Below are 19124 nucleotides of genomic sequence, written 5' to 3'. Positions count from 1 at the left end.
AGAGACCTTGGAAACTTTGGACTGAACATTATTTTTACCCTTTCTTCTCTCCCTCCTCCATACAGAAGATTATCAATAGAATGTACGATCCTTGGGAAACCTAAGTTGATAATCATGTCAAACAGTGACGTAACTTGAGGGTAGACTGGGCTTATGCCTCTGGCGTCAGATTGAGAGGGCGCAAAATTGGGCAAATATATGGGGAACTGTTTTGGTTTGGTTGGTCAGGGGAACGCTAAGGCGAGTTCTTGCCCCGAGCGACAACCAGCGTAGGTGCGTCGCTGATGGTAAGTATATTTATTAATTGGTTCAATATTTATTTCTTCATAAGATCACATCTAATTCGCTTATACTGTAAATGTGTGAATTAATTTTAAAGAATTTCCAAAATATGGCGTAACTAGTCCTATATTGCATTCGGGCATAATGTTGCTCACTTTATGCCAAAGCATCAACACGTGGCATTAGTTGTCAGTATGTGTTAGTTTGGAGAAGTGTAAAAAAATACATATTTTTTTTAAGCGTTGAATGTGTCAATTATTCTGCATATAAAACGAAATTAGCGGGAAATTCTACTTTTCTGCTTCAATTTGAAGAAGAGTGCTGCCAAAAGTCAGCGAATGATATCAGAAGCTTATGGTGATTATGCTCCATTAATTACAGCATGTGAGAACTAGTGCAAAGATAAAATGAATGTATTGTGAATAACAATGGTCCGGTACGTAAGATACAATTTTTTGGTAGCCAGACCTGCACATTCATGTTGTTAAATTTTGTGGCCATACACATACATTTATGCTGTTAATATATAATAAGCAGGGACGCCATCAATTATAGATGTGTTTTTGAGATACACGACAAAGAAATTATAAGTATTAAGGAAGTATAAAGATTTAAAAGAACAAAAATAGTTTAATTTCTTGGAGTAATTATTAAAATACGCTTTGGAGGTTACTAAAGCTTGTTTTATCAGACTGGGAATCTTATATCTGATTGCGTACGTATATAGGTTATGCTTGTTTCGACCTGATAAAAAGGTGATTTCGATACAGAAGATAAGGAACGTCCAGACCAGGTGTAAAGTTTGAAGATGAACTGGAAACTTTACTCGATGAAGACCAGGCCCTTATCCAGGGGGGTCTGGGTGGCCGGCTCCCCCTAAAATTTTCACGGTAGGCTTGCAAATGAACTATAATATGGTGATGAACTATAATATGGTTGGATCGGCCCCTCCCTAACTTCAGCCGCTCCCCCCCCTACATTTTTGGGCTGGCTACGGGCCTGATGACGATTCGAATCAAACACAAGAAAAAATCACAGTATCATTAAATGCTGAACGGTTAACAATGTCCAGACGTTTAAAATAATTCACAAGGAGTAAAATTTGGTGTCGTACAAGTTAAAGCCAAGAAACATCGAAAGGCGCAAAAGGTTCTGTGAAATGTTTTAAAGACACAGAAGAAAACTCTTTTTTTATCGTATCGTGACGGACGATGAAAAATGGATGCGGGACGACAATCCGCCATGATGCAGCCCAAGCGAACCATCAACATCGACTACAAAACTGTAAATTCATGGTACCAAGGTCATGTTCTGTATTTTGTAGGATCAGCTGGGTATAGATCGAAAACGTAGACATTAACAAAATCAGACATTCACCATCTGCAGACTTAATAACGAAGCATGGAAAGATATGATAGGAATCATCAGACATTCACCATCTGCAAACTTCATAACGGAGTATGAAGAGATGTATGTTAGGAATCACCAGACATTCACCAGCTGCAGACTTCTTAATGGAACATGGAGAGATATATATTGCGAATCATCAGATATTCACCATCTGCAGACTTCATAATGGAGCATGGAGAGATATGTTAGGATTCATCAGACATTCACCATCTACAGACTTCATAATTGATCATTGAGAGATGTGTTAGAAATCATTAGACATTCACCATCTTCAAATTCCTAATGGAGCATGGAGAGATATATGTTGGGAATCATCAGACATTCACCAACTGCAGACTTCATAACGGAGTATGAAGAGATGTATGTTAGGAATCACCAGACATTCACCAGCTGCAGACTTCTTAATGGAACATGGAGAGATATATGTTGCGAATCATCAGATATTCACCATCTGCAGACTTCATAATGGAGCATGGAGAGATATGTTAGGATTCATCAGACATTCACCATCTACAGACTTCATAATTGATCATTGAGAGATGTGTTAGAAATCATTAGACATTCACCATCTTCAAATTCCTAATGGAGCATGGAGAGATATATGTTGGGAATCATCAGACATTCACCAACTGCAGACTTCATAACGGAGCATGGAGAGAAGTATGTTAGGATTCATCAGACATTCACCATCTACAGACTTCATAATGGATCATTGAGAGATGTGTTAGGAATCATTAGACATTCACCATCTACAGACTTCATAATGGATCATTGAGAGATGTGTTAGAAATCATTAGACATTCACCATCTTCAAATTCCTAATGGAGCATGAAGAGATATATGTTGGGAATCATCAGACATTCACCAACTGCAGACTTCATAACGGAGCATGGAGAGAAGTATGTTAGGATTCATCAGACATTCACCATCTACAGACTTCATAATGGATCATTGAGAGATGTGTTAGGAATCATTAGACATTCATCATCTTCAAATTCCTAATGGAGCATGGAGATATATATATATGTTGGGAATCATCAGACATTCACCAACTGCAGACTTCATAACAGAGTATGGAGAGATGTATGTTAGGAATCACCGATATTCACCATCTTTGGACTTTATAACAGAGCACGAATCTATATACTATGTTAGGAATCGCCTGCAAAGATAGGGAAAGAATCACATTGATCAGAAGGATGGCAAGAGTGGCGTATATTATCATAAAAACAAAGGCACGGAAGTGGCAATGGACTGGACATATTCCAAAAAGAAAAGGTTATCAATGGACAGAAACAGTTCTTAACTGGATACCAAGAGACAAGAAAAATAGCCTAGGAAATGGTCTCACACAAGAGAAAAGAAGATGTGGTCACAAGAAGAGTGTGACGGAAGCAAACAGCCTGCGGAGTAACTTAGAAAAGAATTTCCCCAGAAAGACGGTTGTGGAGAAGAGACATTCATTCAGCAGTGGATAGACAATAGTTGACTATGATTATGTATGCTCTCCCTGCTGGTCTAATAGCTTGGGCGAGAATACAACGATAACGTTGTATGTAACATTAGCAATCTGTGCCAGCTTACAAAAAGGGATCAGAGGCGAATTATTTGAGCAGTATTATGTATAAAGAAAAGAAAGACATATAGAGATTTCGAGACGTTTATTTTTGTAATCGGTAACTAAAAAAGAGAGTTGTTACTATAGCAACGTCGAAAATAAATGTACATGTACGTAGACATCTTGTTGAGAAAATAAGTGTATGTATAAAGGTATAGACATCTTGTTGTGTATGCAGAAAGTTGATTATGTACGCTTCTCATGGTTTAGTATTAAAAACCAGCTAAGAAAGTGTTAAAACGTTTTGAATTATTTTGAAGATTACGGAATCGAACCAGGACAGACCCTTACAAGAGTATTTGGTGCACAGCTTCACGGCGAAAGAGCTATATAGTCTAGGTAGGTAGAGGTAATGACACGATTAATGCAAAAAGAGAAAAAGTCAATCAAAATAACTCGACATATGTTGCAAAGGAGAAGAACAAAGATGTGATGTCAATCAACAACGTCAAAATTGCCAATTGATCCAACTGCTCTCGATAAAATTTTTTCCAGGCTGTTTCCGTGGCTTCCACATATGTGTGTGTGTTTGATGTATCTGCATGTATCATTGCGTCTCCTCGAGCACACTTTTGTTGGGGAGAAACTAGGCAAACAAGGAAGGAGAGAGAGAACGAACAGACATAGAACGCAGCATGGTAGCTGAAAATTGGATTTGAGACCGAACGGGATTAACGTTAAGTTCATTTGTCAGGCAGAAGATTACGCTGCAAGCACCGACGCCAACACAATCTATGCTTGCGATGCGATGCAAAAGAAAAGAAGATCGGATTGGTTGGAGAGAGAAAAACAAACGAATAACCCAGATACGTCATTTGACAATAAGCCCTATACAATCATCAGGTAAATACGTATACCTCTTAATTCAAGTTGTCTACACTATCAATGTACAAATTAAAATAATCAGATTGTGTTTTTTTTATTTTATTTTATTTTTATTATTATTATTATTATTATTTTTTTTTTTACAGAATTCAGGGTCACCTACCATTCTTTAAAAACAAAATATCTTGTAACGCATTTGTAAAACTAGTTTAAATTCTGCCCCAGACCTTGCAACATGTATAATAATAATAATAAACAACGATTTTATAACATAAGAAATTATTTAAAATATTGGAGTGTGATGAACCTTATGTTTGACAAAGTTATTGATACTATTTACGTTGGCGTATGTACAAATGTTCCTGAATGATGGCCATCTTTGTTGTCGGCGGAGTGCCACTTTTTGTACTTGCAAGCATATACGAAAAGTACAGTTGCTCAGGATTTACTAATCAGACAAACACCAAACAAAAACGAATGTTTACAGGAGAAACTGTGGTACACGGAGTATATACACTCTTGCTTCTAAATAAATATACAGGTTTGCAAACCAATACATGAAGTCGCCAGAAAAAGTACAGAAAACTACACTTTGAAAGGGGCCGATGTTGGAGAGCATAGATAGATGTAACCTTAGATAGATATTCATAGATGTAGCATAGATAGATGTTCATAGAACCTTATGAACATGTTAACTTCCATAACTGGGATTGGATTTTAATGAAACTTTGCTGATATATTAAGTGCCTTAATGAAGCATTCCAGTTCGACGATGGATATCGTGGGTGCAAAAGGGAGTTAATCTCTTCTCCCATATAGACGTGGCAATCACCATGGAGCTGGAAAGACGAATCAAACGTCATTCGCAAGCTCTTGCACAACTGAAGACAAACGAAAGCGGGCCTAATTGCTGAATCATGCATAGATTTTCAGATCTAGCATGAAAAATATCTAAACATTTAAATTTTTCCGGACTACGACCATCGTAACGCACGTGCTTTCTTCGCGTTTCTACCATGTCCTCACTTTTCTCTCCGTGCAATGAGTCCTGATTTTTTTTTTTTTTTTTTTGTAATAGTTTATTCACATATAGCTCACAGATGAAGAGAAGAACCCTAAAACAGGGGTAGCGGGGAAAGGTCAACGACACGGTCAAGTCCATTTTCGGTTTTTGACGTGTGGTCTATACTTAGATGTCGTCTGCCACTCCGGGTAAAGTTATATGTGTGCTATTCCGTGGTGTCATTTGAAACCCCCGTGCGAAAAGTGGGCGAGCCCATACCTACGTCACACTACTTCTGCTAGGGTTGTTCTCGTCATCTGTGAGCTGTACAGAATTACTTTGTGGCCTAAGCAGCAATTTTCAGCAGTTTGCCCTCCTGAGATATTACGCCCCAAAAGTGGCATCAAAATTACAAACTTAACTTTCGCCCCCCCCCCCCCCCCCAATAAATCTACGGTGCCAGTAGTATCATAGCTGTAGATATTTCTGCAGACTCTTTACATGCAGTAGTATACAGCACAAAACTTATGAACCCTCCACTTTATATCCTTCCAACATACAGCTCCTTAAAAGTGTAGTTTTCTGTACTTTTCTAGTAATTTCATGTATTTGTTTGCAACCCTGCATATTTTTAGAAGTAAGAGTATATGTTCTCCGTGTACCACAGTCTCTCCTGTAAACATTCTTTTTGTGTGTGTTCGTCTGATTCGTAGATCCAGAGCAACTGTAGTTTTCGTACAAGCTTGCAAATGCAAAAAATGGCACTCCACTGAAAACAAAGATGGCCACCATTCAGGAACACTTGTACATACGACAACGTGAATAGTGCTTGTACATGCGACCTTCTCATACACAAGGTTCATCACACTAATTTTTATAATTTTCGGAAATGATCTAGCAATCTGCTTTGGACCACTTTGTATGGATTGACCCATATGGGAGTCACAAATGGGCAATACTATTAAAACAGAACAAGTTACGACGTATTACACATAAAGAACTATATCTACTGATAATTTATTATGATATATCAGCGTTTCCCAACCGGTGTGCCGCGGCACACTGGTGTGCCACAAACGAGCCGCTGGTGTGCCGCGAGGAAATCGAAACAAAATTATTAATTCTATAGCAAGCAAAATTATTAATTCTATGCAAGAAATAAGAAAAATATATATTTTATTTCACATTACTATGATCATCTACAATGGAAAAAATACTGTAATTGTAAACTTAATATATTATTGTGCATACATTACTGTGTAGGAGGTAGTATTTCGAAAACAGAATGTTATTTTCCGCAGCCTTTTACACATTTCTACAGCTATTTCTACAAAGGCTGTGAAAGTTGTCATTCCTTTTTCTACATCCTACTTAAGTGAAGCAGGATTTTCTGCAATGAATACAATCAAGTGTAAGAACAGGTCACAACTGTTAACTCCGGAACACGATATGAGGGTGTATTTATCAACTATCCATCCACAATTAAAGATTATGAAAGAATATTGTACTCAAGTTGCACATTAACCCTTTCCGGATGCGGGGTTTTGGGGTATTTTTTAGATTTTCAGTCAAGAAGCTTCTGCATCGTCACTATTTATCCTAGGATCATGGTTCATACCTCATTCTCTTCAGAATGGAGCTGGCTTTCAAATGGTACCACTTGTATGCTCATACCGTATACCAGGAGAGAGAAAAGTTATGTCAAAGAGAAAATTTCGAGGGAAAATTTTTTTTCACAATTTGGGCCCCTCTGGAACGGCCCTGTGTGAACGTAGAGATCTCAAAAAATCTGATAAACAGTACTTGGTATACTGAATGTGTGTGCCAAATTTCAAGTATCTATCTTGAATACTAAGGGCGGGAGAAATTTTATCAAGAATCCCCACAATGCCCCAAATTACCGTAAAACACCATGATCTCAGCTAAAAAAATTCCTGAGACATCTCTATTTACCCTAGGACTATAATCCGCCAATCATTCTCTTCAGAATAGAACTGCCTTTCAGGCGGTACCATTCACGTGTCTCCATCATGTATCTAAGTGGGGAAAATCCCGAAAAAAGAGATTTTTTGGGTCTAAATATCCTTTTTTTTTTACAACTTTTAGCCCCTCTGGACCCCCCTGTTTTAACGCAGAGATCTGAAAAAATCTGATAAATACTACTAGGTGGGCTGAATGTTTATGCATAATTCCAATTTTCCAGGTGCAAAAGTAAGCCCGCCAAAAAAATATATACCGACAATGTCCCATATTCCCGTATACAGATGGATATTTTTAAACATTCCCTGAGACATCCCTAATTACCCTAGGATCATGGTTTGCACATTTTCTCTTCAGAATAGAACTGCCTTTCAGGCGGTACCATTCACTTGTCTCCATCATGTATCTAAGGCGGGAAAATCCCGTGATTGGGATTTTTTGGTAAAAATTTCCCTTTTCAACTTTTAGCCCCTTTGTACCCCCCTGTTTTAACACAAAAATACGAAAAAAATCTGTTAAATACTCCTCGGAGGACTGAATGTTTGTGCACAATTTCAATCTTCTAGGTGCAAAAATAAGCCCGCACAAACATAATACCGAACGTGTTAAAAATTCCCCTACACAGAAGTATATTTTGATAAAAATTCCCTGACACTTCCCTAATTACCCTAGGGTCATGTTTTGCCCATCATTCTCTTCAGAATAGAACTGCCTTTCAAGCGGTACCATTCACATGTCACCATCATGTATCTAAGGAGGGAAAATCCCGAAGAAAGGGATTTTTTGGTTAAAAAATATCCCTTTTTTCAACTTTTTGCCCCTCTGGATCCCTTCCTGTTGTAACGCAGAAATCTGAAAAAAAAAATCTGGTAAATACTACTCGGTGGACTGAATGTCTGTGCAAAATTTCAATCTTCTACGTGCAAAAAATAATGAACATAGACCCGCCCAAAAATAATTAAAAATATATATATATATATATATATATTTTAGAATTATGACGTCATCACCTGCTATGTCTCGACGCAGGAAGGTGTGAAACCATACGTAAGGTCTTCTACAATGCCTCTGGACTTGAAAAAAAAAAAACGGACGAAAAAGCTCAAATAGGAGAGTTATAACGCAATATACCATGAAACACCCGTATGGTACAGGTACAAATTGTATCATGGGATTGCGAAAGGATTAATTTTGCTTAGTGCACCAACCTGTTTTCCTTATTTTTGAAATATTGTAATTTTCATATATTAGAAAATATTATTGAACAATTCTAACCTTTGTGTAATATTTAAAAATTGTAACGTATATTAACCGTGTTGATAAATTATAAGTTCCATACTGTGTTACTTTTCTGTACATTTTTAATGTCGAAAAAAGTACTTGTTATCATTGTTATAACCATTATTGCTTCTTTATTGTTTCAAACTATTTCGTAACTTGAAATTCTAAAATATCATTCAATCCTTTCGACAAAGTAAACATTGCATACAAATTACCTGCATTTATAATTTTAAAGTAAAAGAGATTTGTTTGTTCGTTGGTTATTTAGTGATCTTCCTTCTTAGTGAAAGGTTGGATCTAGTTTTTGAAAAAGAAAGTGTATTTTAGAAAACCTGAGTCCTATATTTCTTTGCAATTATTTTCTATTTTTAAATTAGAATGAAATAATAAGCATAATGATTTACCACGAAGAAAGCCAGTCATCGAGCTTTCTTCTTTGTGAGAAGATCAGTAATCACAAAAAAAAAAAAAAAAAAAAAAAAACAAAAAAAAACGGAATTTTATATTTACAAATGAGTGTGCCGCAAGAATTAAAATTACACCCGTAGTGGACGGGTGAAAAAGGTTGGGAAACGCTGTGATATATTGATGATAGCTTCGTGGTAGGGGTGTTCGATAAGGCTGAGAACCTATCGAACTTTGGGTGGGAAAATTTATCAAGTTCTCATCGGTTACTCGAAACTGTTCGAGTATTTGAAATTATCGAGCTTTCGAGTATTATCGAAAGCTCGAATATTATCGAAGTTTCGAGTATATCGAAAGTTCGAATATTATGGAACTTTCGGATATTTTCGGAAGTTCTAATATCGAAATTTCAGTTATTTGAAAGTTCTAGTATCAAAATTTCGTGTAATCTTGAGAATGTTGTTATTAGAGAAAGTTTTCATATGCTCAAAACTTCGAACATCAAGAAAATTTCTGGTATTCTGGTGTTATCGAAATTTCAAGCATTATCCAAAGTTTGAATATTATTGACATTTCGGTTATTGTCGAACTACTACAAAGCTTCATTCGTCGAGTATTTAAAAGTTTTCGAATTCACCAAATTTTGCCAACCATGATTTTTTTTGTCTCGAACTCTTCGAATATTTTTAACATTTCGAATGTCTCGAATACTTCCGAGTGTCTCGAACACTTCGACTGTCTCGATTATTTCGAGTGCCTCGAACACTTCGACTCTCTCGATCATTTCCAGTGCCTCGAACATTTTGAGAGTCTCGAAAGTTCGATAATTCGATAAAATGAAAATTCTTTATCGACGAAACGGTTTTGAAATTTTATCGAATTGTTATCGATTACTCGATTATCGGAACAGCACTACAGTTCGTGATCATTTCAGTGACTCCTTTGCTATTCGGCATTCGGGGCCCAGCCTAAGTTGGCTACCACTCAAAATATTGTGTATTGTATTATACGATGCGATGCACTTGTGGTAATTATTAATTTCTGAATGATATTTTTTCTTTTTAAACATTACTTGTATGTTAGCAATCTGAGAGGGAATCAAATCAAGTTTGCTACTAACATGAAACTTTAAGAAATCTCACACAAAATGAGTAACATAAAAATGAGTAACATATCAATTTAGATATTCAGTATTATATAACATGAGCTTCAAACAGTGGTTGTGGAGCGGACCTGGAACCTGTCGTCCGGAGCCCCCCAGCCCGTTGCACTGCCTGCGCCACTGATTACTGCAGCTCGAAACATACTTTTATTACTGGTTAATACTAACTTCCGGATATTCAAAATGAAAGGTAGGAAAAACAAAACAAAATACGAAGTGAGTCAATTTGTTTTTCCTCTGTCACTGCGTTATTGCCAACGGGAATCGAACGCATGACCGCATACACCAAAGAAGCACGCGCTAGTCACTGGACTACTAGGGAGTGAGATTTTGGTGTATGTTTTAGATAATGTAAATGCGCTTACGCATAACAGTGCAGAAACCTTTCAATTGTATCTGGACAAACCGCGAATTTATGAAATTGTAATTTTGTATCTCGAAATTAGTATGCCCGTGAGTGTAAAATATTTACATGAATATTTTCTAGAATCTTGTTTATAAGATATTCCTTCTATATCGTGTAACTTGGTTCACTTGAAAACATATGAAACGGGACAATCGAACCGTTAAATGGCAGCTGACATTTTGATTAATTTTGCCATATTTTACATATTGAACAGAACAATCTTACAAACAGCAGCGCAGCTAGGATTGCTTTTAGGAACCAGTAATGGAGGCCACTTAAATTTTGAGAGGCATTTGTGTTTAACGTGCTTTTCTAAATAATTATGTACTGCTTATAAATTAAGTGACCGTGGTTCAGCCGGTGCATCTTTGACTTAACATTAGGGTTTTCAGATAAAGTAACCAGAGTCCTATTATTTACCAAGATAGATTTACATTGGGTGTTCTGAAACCCGTACCGGTACAGGAGGTGATGCTACAGGTAAAAAGAAGACGAAAATATCATGACATTTAAACTCCGGAGCCTTGTTTCGGCGGTAGATCATAGTGAAAATATGACGATGTGGCAACATCGCACGCAGGACAGTAAAACAACTGTCTTTACAGCACTGGATTCCCATTGCTCGGTGCAGAGAAGAAACAAGTATTTGACTTACTAACCAGGCGATCCGTGTTCAAATTAGGTGTCTGGATTTTTTCCTATTCTAACAACGTCTTTTCATACAAATACAGTCTGCTATATTGTGGATGTAGATAATATTCGACATCTGCTGTCACTATGTTCTAATTTACCAACCTCGGGACTCAAACTAGGCCTCTCACGCACTAGTCCAGTAAAGATACGATTGAGAAAGGAACAAATTAGTAACAAGCTGAAAATTGGTATGGAAGTAGGGGGATGTGTCAGGAATAACATACTAAAAGTCCCCTAAAATCCCACTGTAGCTTTTCCCGCAATTTTGAAAAATGTCCGCCATCTTTAGACGACGACAAGGAATTTATGGAAATCGTCACTCTTTATGTTTATTCCTCTAGCCACCGTTCTAATTATCACAAAGCCATGAATCATATATGGTTGGAAACCTTGAAGGACAGAAAATCTAAGTAAATAACATATATGCCCATCGCGCTAAATTTCTAGAAGAAGAGGAAGAAGAAAACAGCTTTTTTATTTTAAAAAAGATATATTTTCAGAAATCATGAGAAGTTTGCAACACTGACAGTTATTGCACACCAACGAAACACCACCAACAGATATCCTTGATATTTATCTCAATCATAGCCAAGAATTACACAAATCGGTGCAATACAAGCCAAGAAAGAAATATAACATATGTTACTTTCTGACCTCTTTGTACAAAAGTGCATAAGGTGACATACACTTTCACGGTTCTAGTCACCTTCTTTTATCACATAGGACCAAGAGTTTTATGTCTTTGGAGATCTTAAGAAACGTAAATTCGAACGAGGTAACACTTATACTAATCAAGCCCAATTTGTGGAAGAAGCGCAAAATCCAAAATTTCGGGACAAAACGTGATTTTCGCATAAATTCTTTAAAACTTGCAACACTGACAATTATCGTATGTATACAAAACTCAGCCACCGTTTTCACTATCATCATTATTAATTTACTCTTAAAATGGCCAATGTTTTCCCCAATGGAGTAAGCTTTTATGATACATAGTTTTACATCACTTAAATATAACACAAAAATCATCTATTGACAGCATTAGAAAGTAGCAGAAATTGGTAGTCTCCTATTCATAGGAAAATCGTAATTCACACACTTAAAATCACTCTCAACTACAATTGTCACTTGAATGTAATTTTTTAAAAATGTCTTGTTTATAACTAGAATGCAATTTTCCTCCTAGTAATCTTCAAATCAACTTAATATTTACATTACACGTTAGTATGCACTTTAAGAACATTATTGTAACTAGTCCATTCGGACTTATTTTAATAGAAATCAATGAGGTTATCATTGTCTCGTTCATCTCCATATTTTTCATCATTTGATTTTGCATTCACACATCCAATTCCTCGACACTGACATAAATTAGAGCACACAATTCCTGCTTTTCGACAACCGTACATACTTACACAGCCCTTTTTACAGTTACAGGATATTACACAGAGTGGGTTCCTTGGTCATTCTTGCTGGTACTAGAATACCTTCTAATGTTGTCCATTCATATTCAGTCACTCTCGTATCATTAAGCAATACCTGGGCTCAAAAAACGTACACTGTCAAAGAATGAATGGAATATAAAACTTTTAACGTACACACGCCTTTCGGATTTAATCATTGAAGATATAAGATACCTTCGTGTTCTGAATATCCAAACTGAAATCCATCTTCTGTACGATGTAACATGGATGATTCTCAAGTGGTTGCCCGAATTGGAATGTATTTATGGAGCTGGTGACAAGCAACAACCATAAGTACCAAGCATATTAAGTAATAATACAACCTTTTATCAATCTTCAGCCAATAAACATGGATGCTGTATACTTGGCGCTTATGTTTACCAGCAAAGAATGTGCAGGAAATAAGCAAAAGAGCGTGCTTAGTCACGTTGGATCAACCTTTCTACTCTAAAGCATGTGACATTGTAGCAGCATGTAGAAATTCTGGTGAATTACCGTCAGTGGTTGTTAGACTTGGGGGGTTTTCCACACCATAATGTCATTTATGGAAACAGTTGCATATATAATGAAAGGTAGTAGCATTGAAGAACTTTGGTCTTGTATGTATGCTAGTAACTCCATGCCACAAATAAAGTCAGGCCATTCTTATTGTTCGTGCTTTGCGAGCTCATTTTTTTAAAACACAGTTAGCAATAGCAATATATACTGTTTAATTAATAAATCAGACGCCACTGAGGAGTTTGTGCGTCAATTGCGAGATGTTTGTATTCCTCTGATGACTGAAGAAGATATCGATACTGATGTAGTTGTTCAACATTCAAACATAATCAATCAAGATTGCAAATGACCTGAAGTTATTCATTGACGCTGCTGCAGAAACAAGCAGTACCTCTAAATTATTCTCTCTGTACTTTCAGCTTGTAGAAATTATGCGTCTTTTAATTCGAAAGAACTGGAGACTTGAATCTTCATCTTCACTGCATGTGAGAAATGTTACCTTACTCCTATGCAGCTGAGTATCTTTTGTATGCCAAATACGCACATCTGTACTTACAAGAAATGTTGCGGTTGGAGGATGAAATGGATCTTCATGAGTTCCAGCTATTTACAGGAAACGTTTACTTCACTATTCGTAGAAAAGATATATTTTGGAATAGTACATGGTCTGATATGACGATTGAGCAGGTTTAGCGAGAGCAATGAAGAGCAGCGGTGGACTGACCCATGGGAGAGGCATGACTGAAAAGATAATATCTAGGTGTGTGTCAAGTGTGCCAGCAGCGTGCCACTTACGAGAATGTCTTGAAACATTATTAAACAAAGATAGGCAAGAACTTTACACTGGTCGGCATGTGGACCTGTACCAAAGCAGTCAATCGCGTGATATATTACATCTAAAGAAATTCTTGCGTTGGCTTTACCAGCATTCTCCATTCCCTTCATATCAGGAGCTCGCGTCCCTAAGCTCTGGCATGGTAGGTAATGAAATGGTCAACTGATAAATCTAAGGAAATCGGATTGGCTGCTACGGAAGGAATGTTTGGATGGACTTTTGGAAATGTGAAACTAAAACAAAAAGATAAAGTCATCCCACTATCCGTAATGCGTATCCGTGATGAGCTACTGGCTATAAACACCATACTTCAACTGAATCATATGAGTAGAAGTCCAAAAAAGAACTCCAGTAGTGTTTTGCTTACGAGCTTGCACCCTATTCACTTTCTCTCTTCACAGAAATGTCCATGAGAAAAACGAAAAAGTCCGCTTTGTACGACATGTTTGAATATCGAACAAATTTTAAAACTCAAATTGAAAACATCGTGTACGTTATAGAAGGAGGCTGGCTGGCTACATCATGTTGTTTGGCCACAACATGGAACATACCTTGACGTGCACAACTCGTATGTGTCCTATGTACTCCCAAACTCAGGAACGAAAGCAACAACTATTTTTTATGGGTATTGCACTGAAAACTGTACAAAAGGCGCTGAGCGGAAGCAACGTAAGTCAAAGGTTCAATCAGCTTTGGTATTATTCACAAATGAAACCACATTATTAACACAAAAAAAAAAAGATAAATTCTTAGGTAATTTCAAAAATAAGGATTGTTTCGCCCGTGAGTTGATGGTTCATTTGACACAAGCTGGAATTCAAACCCTGCAAGCAAGAAGTGATGCTGACGCACTTATAGCTAAAACTGCTGTAGAAAAGTCTTTAAATCCTTGTAGACACGTCGTGATAATAGACGAGGATGATGACATTTTAATCATTTTGCTTGAATAAAGTAATAATCAGTACGACATCATATTTTGAAAGCTTGGACGTGGATAAGACGTGAGTAAAGAATTTAGTACTAAGAAGTTGTACGATACACAGACAAATTAATAACTGTTTTGCTCAGGTATCGACAGGGAAAGAAAAAGCCATTGTGATTACTTCAAAAACGGGAAGATTTATGCCGACCATTTGACGTTTTGAACCATGATAATGCTAGTGTACAATCTATTATGTTGGCACATCATTTCTACTAACACATTACGATTCTCCAGCAATAGTAACCTTACTGGATGAATTCCAGTATCATTCATACATCCTTCCAGTAAGTCGCTCCCTATTCAGAGCGAAATACAATTGGCAAAATTGCCACTCATCAGTGAAGCTGCGAAACACCACATCATCAGGATCAATTGTACCGTGGAAATGATTTGCGACCGAATGAATATGAATGGACAACATTAGAAGGTATTCTAGTACCAGCAAGAATGACCAAGGAACCCGCTCCGTGTAATATCCTGTAACTGTAAAAAGGGCTGTGTAAGTATGTACGGTTGTCGAAAAGCAGGAATTGTGTGCTCTAATTTATGTCAGTGTCGAGGAATTGGATGTGTGAATGCAAAATCAAATGATGAAAATATGGAGATGAACGAGACAATGATAACCTCATTGATTTCTATTAAAATAAGTCCGAATGGACTAGTTACAATAATGTTCTTAAAGTGCATACTAACGTGTAATGTAAATATTAAGTTGATTTGAAGATTACTAGGAGGAAAATTGCACTCTAGTTATAAACAAGACATTTTTAAAAAATTACATTCAAATGACAATTGTAGTTGAGAGTGATTTTAAGTGTGTGAATTACGATTTTCCTATGAATAGGAGACTACCAATTTCTGCTACTTTCTAATGCTGTCAATAGATGATTTTTGTGTTATATTTAAGTGATGTAAAACTATGTATCATAAAAGCTTACTCCATTGGGGAAAACGTTGGCCATTTTAAGAGTAAATTAATAATGATGATAGTGAAAACGGTGGCTGAGTTTTGTATACATACGATAATTGTCAGTGTTGCAAGTTTTAAAGAATTTATGCGAAAATCACGTTTTGTCCCGAAATTTTGGATTTTGCGCTTCTTCCACAAATTGGGCTTGATTAGTATAAGTGTTACCTCGTTCGAATTTACGTTTCTTAAGATCTCCAAAGACATAAAACTCTTGGTCCTATGTGATAAAAGAAGGTGACTAGAACCGTGAAAGTGTATGTCACCTTATGCACTTTTGTACAAAGAGGTCAGAAAGTAACATATGTTATATTTCTTTCTCGGCTTGTATTGCACCGATTTGTGTAATTCTTGGCTATGATTGAGATAAATATCAAGGACATCTGTTGGTGGTGTTTCGTTGGTGTGCAATAACTGTCAGTGTTGCAAACTTCTCATGATTTCTGAAAATATATCTTTTTTAAAATAAAAAAGCTGTTTTCTTCTTCCTCTTCTTCTAGAAATTTAGCGCGATGGGCATATATGTTATTTACTTAGATTTTCTGCTCTTCAAAGTTTCCAACCATATATGATTCATGGCTTTGTGATAATTAGAACGGTGGCTAGAGGAATAAACATAAAGAGTGACGATTTCCATAAATTCCTTGTCGTCGTCTAAAGATGGCGGACATTTTTCAAAATTGCGGGAAAAGCTACAGTGGGATTTTAGGGGACTTTTAGTATGTTATTCCTGACACATCCCCCTACTTCCATACCAATTTTCAGCTTGTTACTAATTTGTTCCTTTCTTGGCAGAAAAATGGGCTATCTTTACTGGACTACACTGGAGGTGAGCCTCATAGCCGCATTTTACTCAAGGAACACACATACCGTACATACGCATGTAATTTGTTTGAGTGTTGCAGAGCATTACTACCATATGTCCACTTTGTAGCACAAATTAAATACATTCAGACATGCAAGTTTACTATTTCTTTTTATGCACATTATTTCCACTTTTTAAAATTGTTTTCATTTACATTCGCTTTAAACGACGTTTGCACGGCGAAGAAAGAAACTAAAAGTCGAATTTTTGTTTGCAAAACTGAAATCGAAAATACTTTTTTGAAAATCGAAGCCAAAAACCAGTTTTGAAAATTGAAAATCAATCTTGAAAACTGAAAATTTAAAATCGATTTGGAAACCGAAACCAAAAATCGATTTTTTAACATTTCATTTTCTACAAAACTTTATTTTTGGTTTTCTGAAAAATCTATTTGAAAAGCACTAGTCAATTATAAATAAAGAAAAGGAAGAATATGGAGTTAAAATAATAGAAGTAACGATTAAAAAATATATATATATATTAAGTATTAATGTTGAAACAAAATCTAAAAACCAAAGGAACTCCTTCGTGGCTAAGCTGTTAGCCTACGCGCCTTTAGCGTGAGAGACCCGGGTTCGATTTCCGACGGGAGCTCATGTGGTTCGGATTCCACGTTAATCAGTAGGTCCACGTCTCATATAGCCTCGCTGCTGAACGGAACGTTAAACTCAAAATCAATTCAACTTTAAAAACAAAACCACTTTGTATAACGGCACGTTTGTGAGCCTAAGCCTACTCCAGCGCCATCCGTTAGCGACAGGTTGAACTACGCCCAACCTAACAGTGAGCACGTGGTCACTAAGAGGCGCATCAGGAGCTTTGTAGAGTCAGTGGCCGTCACGTCTTCTTTTCAAGTAACTCCCCAGTTTGCCTCACGACGGTGGGTGGACGCCGAAAATTGTGAAACACCAGCCGGGAATCGAACCCGGGACCACGCGGACATGAGTACACCGTCCTAACCAATACACTACAGTGTACCCTTGGGGTCCCTGGTTCGATCCCAGCTCGCGCCGTGTGGACTTTGTGGTGGACAAACACCGTGCTCGTGGGTTTTCTCGGGGTTCTCCCGTTTCCTCCCACTTTCTTCATTCCACCATTTCATCCATTTCTCATCATCACCGTCTCCTTTAGCCTAACCGGCATAATCGTGGGACTTAAAACTGAATGATTTCATTTCATTTAAAAAAAAATCAAAAAGAAAGAAAATACACATTAAAGTATTGTTTTACAGTTTCACAAATGTGAAAATAAATAACTTTATCTTTTTTACACAAAGAACATTGATCAAAACTGCTTATAAATATACATAGTATAGTAGACATGCTTTAAGATCATGAATTATTATTTTTTTAATAACAAGAAAAAGAAGAATATGTGTTTTTTTTTATAGCATGTCTAGGTACACAAACGATAAAGCCTCAACTCTCCATCTTTACGGTTCCATTTTGTATGGATCACCAGTTTCAGTTGGCAAACAATCAGAAAGAGAGGCATCATCGCTCCCTGTCTCATGGGCATGGAAAAGTTATCCTTCCCGCCACACTTTTATTTTCTTTTTTAAAAAAACTTTATTCCTTTAAAATCTTGAATATTTAAAAATGTGTGATTTATGTTACGGGAGAGTCAATGCATCAATCACGTAGAGGGAAAGGTAGCCTTCTGTATAAAGAATTTTAAAAAAGCCAGCAGTGAAGGAAAAAGGGCCATAGAGAGGATAGATCACGTGATTTTGATCAATTTTCCTCCTCGACCGCGGCCAAAGACATCAGTCATCAGTACCTTTTATTTCAGTCTCCAGGGGGCATTACGCTCGCATTAGAAATAGCAAAGAAAAAGAAAAGGACGAAAATTGCACTCCGTAGATATTCTGTGAAACAATGTTTGGTAGTCTGTGGAGAAAAGAGAACTATTCAAATTGAGTTTTTGTTCTTTTCTAACAAAAATTGTTATTAATCTTTTTTCTTTCTTTTTGGTATCTTTTCTGTTTAGTTTGGAACTATTCTTGTCTTTTAAATGCTAAACTTGTCGGAACATCTTGCATTATGCACATTTATAAAAGAAATAAATCGACAGTTTTCCTTCTTTGGAAAACAATACAAAGTATGATGTGCAGTCTTTCCTAATCATTAATCATAAAAGCAGTGGCTGCTCGTGAGAATTTAGATCGGAAAAATTTCCGGTGCAGATATACTATAAGGATCTATAGATTTATAAAATTTACAGATGAAATTTCTAATAATATTTTAATAGAGTAGGGTGTAAATAATGGAAATATGGTGTTCACTTACCTCTGGGATGCGTATTTACGTGGAAATATACAGGGTGTTTCAAAACGAAACCGACAACGTTTGAGAGGTGATTACTGACACCAAGATAAGACGAAAAGTATAGACCAACCTGAGTGCACAAATGCTTCCTTTCGGAGTTATAGGCTGCCGAAAACATGAAAAAT

The sequence above is a fragment of the Thermobia domestica genome, chromosome 7 (assembly GCF_964235325.1).
Source record: "Thermobia domestica chromosome 7, izTheDome1.hap1.1, whole genome shotgun sequence".
Classification (NCBI taxonomy): domain Eukaryota; kingdom Metazoa; phylum Arthropoda; class Insecta; order Zygentoma; family Lepismatidae; genus Thermobia; species Thermobia domestica.
Note: the sequence above shows the minus strand (reverse complement) of the source record.